Raw genomic sequence first — 7,235 nt, forward strand, 5'->3', positions numbered from 1 at the left:
TAGCACACCCAAACTCCATCTAATGAATCTCATGAGTTCATCCTCCATATACCCTTCCACATTGAAGAACCTCCATTCACATAGGGTGTCTTGCAGGAGTGTGGAGATCATGAATACCCACTTTTATTTCTTGACAAGGCGCCAAAACTTCATTGGCATCTCTCTTTTCCTTCTCGGTCTCTTTGTTTTCAATTTAGGCCTTGTAGTCTTTTTGAGCCCCAATTTTTCCTATATTTCAACTATCCTTCCAATATTGTCCTTCAAGTCCTTCTTGTATCTTCTTGACCTCCTATGATCTTCTTGTTGTTATTGTTCCTTCTTTCCACTTACAACATTAACTCATATTTATAAGAATACTCTTTACTATTTTATAGGGCTTATCGGGGGGCTGAAATTTCTCAAATAGATGATGCCACACTTTCTACCATTAACTTTGGCCTTGCGAGTTATGCGGTATCATAACTTGCACACTTATCAAGTTTACAATTTGAGTTTAACTCATGATGTGTCTTATTCATTCCTCTTATGTTATATTTGTTTCTTCTTTAGGGTACTCCACATAGCTCAAGGTCTGAAGGAAAGGGAAGGAAATCAGCAAGAACACCGAAACAAAAAAAGGTATTAAATACGAGTCAAATTTATATTTTGAAATTTATTATGAATGAATGTATATACATGTACTTAATATTGATGAATACACATTGAATTGTTTGTTGTATATATGTAGAAACAATTTAGTTTTGTAATTTTGATGAATGCACCTAAGATTGCCGATGTTGAGGCAATGGAAGAGGTAAAATTTCATATTTTCCTTCTCATAAATTTTAGGTTATAGTATGCATTTGATCTATATACATATTAAACAGTTGCATTTATAAATGAGTACATGTTTTTTCTTTCATTTTTATAGTTATTATCAATAATTTGTCTTATTAAATGTGTTATTTATGTTTTACCTATTATGACACTCTTTGAGACTTCATGCAAATCCTTTCCCATTTCATTTTGTTAGGAGTCCCAAGTGTCAAAGATGGGGTCAAACACAACAGAGGCTATAAGTATGTATGTAGAGTCTTAGTTGAAGTCCTCTCATGATCTCAATTTGGATTTCTTGTATGTGTGATAGAAATCCCTAACACCTACTCTACAATTATAACATTTCATCACTTACCATACAGGTTGTGCCTCATACCAGCATTGATTTATCAGTGGTTGTGTCTCCTACTAACATGGGAGATTCAACTCAAGTTGTAGTATGTTTTTTAGTTTTTTAACTCTATTTGGAATCCCTAATTCCACTCTATAATGCTAACATATTATCACTTACCATACAGGTTGTGCCTCATACTAGCACTGATTCATCAATGATTGTACCTCATACTAGCATGGGAGATCTAGCTCAGGTTGCAATATATATATATATATATATATATATTACTCTATTTGGAATCCCTAATGCCTACTCTAAAATTCTAACATTTTATCGCTTACCATACAGGTTGTGCCTCATACCAACACTAATTCATCAGTGGTTGTACCTCCTGCTAGCACGAGAGATCTAGCTTAGGCTGTAATATGTTTTTAATTTTTTTACTCTATTTTGAATCCCCAATGCCATTCTATAATGCAATATTTTATCACTTATTATACAAGTTATGCATCATACCAGCACTGATTCATGAGTGCTTGTACCTCCTGCTAGCACAGTGGATCTAGCTCAAGTTGCAGTACGTTTTTATTTTTTACACATTTGGAATCCCTAATGCCACTCTATAATGCTAACATTTTATCACTTACCATATAGGTTGTGCCTCATATCGGTACTAATTCATTGGTCGTTGTGCTTCCTGTGAGCATTGATTCATCAGTAGTTGTTTCCCATCATCACTCTACCTCATTATTTTGTTAGGAGTCCCACCCATTGATGAAGGAACTCATTACTGTTATCATTCAATTTGACTATGGGACAAAGGGATGAGGTAATGAACACCTCAACTATCCATAATTTAGAACTCAATTTCTAGTTATTTTTATATTATTTATAAATAAGATATTTGATAGTGCATTTTAATTTTTCTTTTGCAAACGCCTGGCAAGCCAAAAATTGCATCAAAGAGGCTCGATTTTGGTGATTTTGCATATTCATAGATATTGATAGTGATTTGGAATCTACATATGCACATGACTACAAAGTTGCAACATTTTGCATAACATTATTAAAAAAATTCAAAATTATTCTACCATATGTAGAATGATTTAGCTACATAGCACACAATCAATGAAGGGAACCTTTTGGTTCAGCTCTAACACTTATTGTATCAATTATTGCCTCGTGATTAGATTTACGTACTTTCCACAACTTCTTGTTAAGAGGCCTACCATGATACGATATAAATTGAATATTTTTTGTAATAATAAGGTTAGAGTAATGAAGAATATGTTTGTGTGTCTCAAAATCTTCAAATAACCATGTGGTAGAATTCTTGATAGAGTACCTACATTTAATTGTAAAGATAATTTAAATTCAAAATTGATACATTATAAATAAAAAATTTACTTAAAGAGATCTTCATGGTAGGGGACAAAAATATACTACCTTCTAAGCCATGTGTCTATCATAATGACAGATCCTATTGGGTACTCAGTATCCTCACCATCAATGACTATAGCTATCAGTTTCTTTTTCGGCTCAATACACTGACATAGAAATTAATCTATTCCTTCATCATTAATTTCATATGCGTAACTTGAATCATATAGAAGGATAAGTTAATGGAAAAATTGAAAGTAATCTATTTTAACCAAGTATTAAATTGATAACATAGTACTTGGTTCAACTAGGTCAGATACATTCTTGAAATCTGTTGATGCTTCAACCTGGTTGAATTGTAGTGTTATAGGATGTTGATAGGAATCAATTGGATGCAAAGGTCTACAAGACCATTGGTCAATCCACTCTTTTGATTCACATTCATCCCATAAATGATGCATATACTAAGAGAAAAAGCATGCAAGCTTTCTAGTATGAATAGCTCATGGCGTTGCATTTGAACTTTGAAATGAATGCAGATCTCACTTGATCCTATAAGTGTACAACAATCTTGCAAATTTTCAAAGTTAGGTTCACGTATCAACCAAAAATATCTAGAAACCATAGACTTACCTATATTACCTGGTCTCATCTTCGAATTGCACCATTGGACAATTGTTTCAGCATCTTCTAATATTGTGCCACCTTCATACTTTAATTCCTCTCTACTAAGGGCTCTTTTCACACATGCTCCAACACCATCATGCTCTCCCTTTCCATATCCCGCCTTCATGAAATTCTAAAAATATTGTACTCCACTTGTCACATGCATCCCACTCAACCAATAGAACATTCTTGCATTCTTGAATTGTGCAGTGATATTTTCTGACCAAATAATGTGTTGATTGTATCATTCATCTCATTCCCTCAAATTTTCATAGAAAACTCTAAAACATCCTTGCACAAAATCTAATGAATGAGTTTTATCATCACTAATATAGAAGTGATACTCTCTTAATACTTTTTTGTCATCCTCTGTGCTATCATGTGCATGAATAAATGCTATTTGTACAAAAATTGACACTTGTATAGAGTTGTAATATATTGGCTGCACTTCATTTTGAGGTTTTATTGTATATTTTTCAGCAAAATCAACAACTAACACAATTATACCCAAGGGAAAAGTATCCTTACACAACTTGAATTTCTCATCTAACCATCTAGCTCTATGTGTAAGACCTATGTAATCATAAACTATTTTCTCTTGAAACAATTTCATAAACTATTTTCTCATCTATGTAGGCATCTATGCAAATTTTGCAAACCACCACATCGAGGGCAAAAACCTTTAAAAAACATAGTCTTATACTAAATGTACCCATCATCTTGTTTACATAGTACACTTTCAATAAATTCTCTCGATGATTTAGGAGGTAATTGTAGACCACATTCTTGCAATATTTCGTTAGTATGTAAAGTACACCATATATAATGATAAACATCATAATGCATAGAAAACTCAACATGAACCACACAACAACATGTAGTGTGTGTATGATTTATTTTAACATAGAATGGTTTTGTCATCTCAAAAACCTTTGACTGAATTTAATTCGAGGAAATCTTTGAAGAAACATTTCATAACATTGTGTTTGAGTCATATCCAAAGAATGTTTTGCATGTGGCTCAAGATTTGTTTTTCCAAATTGTCTTTTGACATCTTTTTGGTTTGGTGAAGTCCTTGTGTTGTCATGCCAAAAGTTTTCTATTAATGTTCTTAGTGCATCAAAAATAACTTTATCCTTATGTTGAAGTCTACCTTGGAATGACCAAAAGGAAGTCTCATTAGAATTTTCAATTTTCTCTTGTCTCACTAAGGCTTTGAGTAACGTTGTTCTACTTATCCTTAATGATTTACTTGTTTTTCTTACCATACAATTTTTTTCCATTTCCTTTCCCATTATGGTTGATGTGAGGACCCATTGACTTCTATTAGCATCTTTAGTATGTTCATTTCAACCGATGGATTGGTATGCATCAAAGAGATTATAACAATGATTCTTTCACTACTATTTTAAGATGTTGTTAACCCCAAAATTCTCATTGTCTCTCTAAATTTCAGATTTTTAACCATTTCAACAAGAAGTTGTCATCTTCCACTTTGATTAAAATTTTCAAAATAGTTATTCCAAATCTTTTGAACAATTCTTGTACAATTTATTTATGACATTTTATCATGCATTGGCTTCAAAATACTTGCATCAATGTCAATTAGAAACGTTGGTTTTCTACAAATTATTCTATGAGATGTCGATGTACGTGCATACTCTATATTTTTATTACTTACATCATGTGCATACATCATTTCAAATTGACATGTCACATTAGAGGCATCAAGTGACGTAAGTGTATTTGTCATAATTAGGGTATGTTGAACATTTTTGTTTGTCAAATTAGGTGTATTTGTTACATCAATATCAATAGGTATATTTTCATCACTTACATTGGAGGAATTTGATGATGTACCTTCACATAATCTCCTCATAAGATCCCTTGTTTTTACCTTTGTTGCCTCTCATTTTTCAATTGTTCCTCTCTTGTTCTTTCCCATGATTGTAGATGCAAATTACCCTACAAACAATAACATGAATAAAATAAATAATAAAATACAAAACTTAACAATGTTGCATGATTATTTTATGCTCAATCATAAGATGCTGACACATGAAAAATATAAAATTTAACATTTCCAACCACAAAAAACCTTACACTTGCATACCTGGTATAGAAATACATGTGAAATAATAGCTGAATCTGGTGAACTGCACTAAAACAACATAATAACTATTAACATGTTTTATTTATAGTTTTTAATAACCCATTCAGGTTTTGTATAGCCCAATGAGGTTATTGAGTTGTAATTGCATTATCCATATGGACAAATAATGTGATTGATTTTTGTATAACATGATCAAGTTCTGTATCACTACTACACAAATGTAGATTGAAGGAGGGAGGGAGTGATGGTGAGAATGAGAGAGAGGGTGAGGATAGAATAAAGAGAGAGAGGATAGAAGAGGGAGAGGGAATAAGAGAGGGAGAGGAAATGAGAGAGAGAAAGAGAGAGAGAGAGAGAGAGAGAGAGAGAGAGAGAGAGAGAGAGAGAGAGAGAGAGAGAGAGGATGGAGAAAGGATTATGGTATAGGAGAAAAAGAGAGAGGGGATAGGAGAAAGATAGAGAGGGGATGTGTGTGTGTGTGTGTTCGTGAGAGAGAGAGAGAGAGAGAGAGAGAGAGAGAGAGAGAGAGAGAGAGAGAGAGAGAGAGAGAGAGAGAGAGAGAGAGATTAGGGAATATGATAGAAAGAGGAGAGAGATGGAGATAATGAGAGAGAGAAGGGGATATGAGAAAGAGAGGGAGTGTATAAGACAAAGGGAGAATGAGAGAGAGAGAAAGGATGGGATGGAGAGAAGAATTAGATGATATGATAGAAAGAGTAAGAGAGAGAAGGAGATAGGAGAGAGAGAGGGCTAGGAGTGAGAGAGAGAATAGGGGATATGATAGAAAGAGTGAGAGAGAGTGTTGGAATTCTTTAGAATGACTGAAAGGGGGGGTGAATTAGTTATCCAAGGTCTAGATGTACAAATAAAATTTTTCATAGCTTAGTGAACCCATATCCATAAAACATATTCATGCATGCATCCATTAGATCATACAATCACTTGAACTTGTAGATTAATGTTCTAGGTCAAAACAACTTTGCAGAAATGTAAACATGAAACATAATAGATTCAATAACACATTCAACACTAGGATTTTATGTGGAAACCCAATTTGGGAAAAACCACCAGTAACATGCTACTCATTCTCACTCTTCTGAAGTGATGCCTTGTGAAAGGCAAACCCTATTAAAGGTTACAATGCACACTGTTAAATGTGACTTGGTTAGAGGATTTCAATCACTTTGTTAGGAGTGAGCCTTGTTAGAGGACTTTATACCATTCACTTAAAATGTCACCTAGTTAAAGGATTTACAAATGACTGTTAGTTCATTCTTAATCCAAAGGATTTGCCCTAGACTAATACAATGATTAGAAAGTAACAATAAGGCTTGATCTGATAACAAATTACAACTCACTTATAGATTACAGATCTCTATTTCAGTTCTCCATTCTTCTTGACTTGAATACACTTCAACTTTGATAGCTTGTCCACCCTTCAAGCATTCATACTCTTAATCCTTTTTGCTTTGCTTGCTAATAGAAGTCTCTTCTATTCGATCACTAAATGAAGCAATACCTTAGACATCTTGTCTAACTTAGGTTCTCAAACATTGACCAACCTTGCTTCTCTATAAATAGAAAATCAAGATCTTTTTCCATTCAACCTCTATCATCCATTTTAGGGTTGGGTAGCATTGGGTATGATTCAATGAATATACCCATCTTTTCATTTGAATCCCTTCTAGAAACTTCCTCTTCAATCCTCTTTGAATTCATCTCAAAATGGATTACCACAAATTCTATACCACCAACTCATCATAGCTATCTTCCACATGCTTCACAAAATTCAAGAAAATAAAATAGTCAACTCAAATTTGTCAAATCTACGATTTAACATGAATATTGGCACTCAACATCAATATGTTGGCACTCGGCTTCCAAATTGTTCTTCCACTCATCATCCACTAGATAACTCAGCAAACA

This window comes from Cupressus sempervirens, chromosome 8, assembly GCF_028749045.1.
Source record: "Cupressus sempervirens isolate cs-2001-9-10 chromosome 8, ASM2874904v1, whole genome shotgun sequence".
NCBI classification, from domain to species: domain Eukaryota; kingdom Viridiplantae; phylum Streptophyta; class Pinopsida; order Cupressales; family Cupressaceae; genus Cupressus; species Cupressus sempervirens.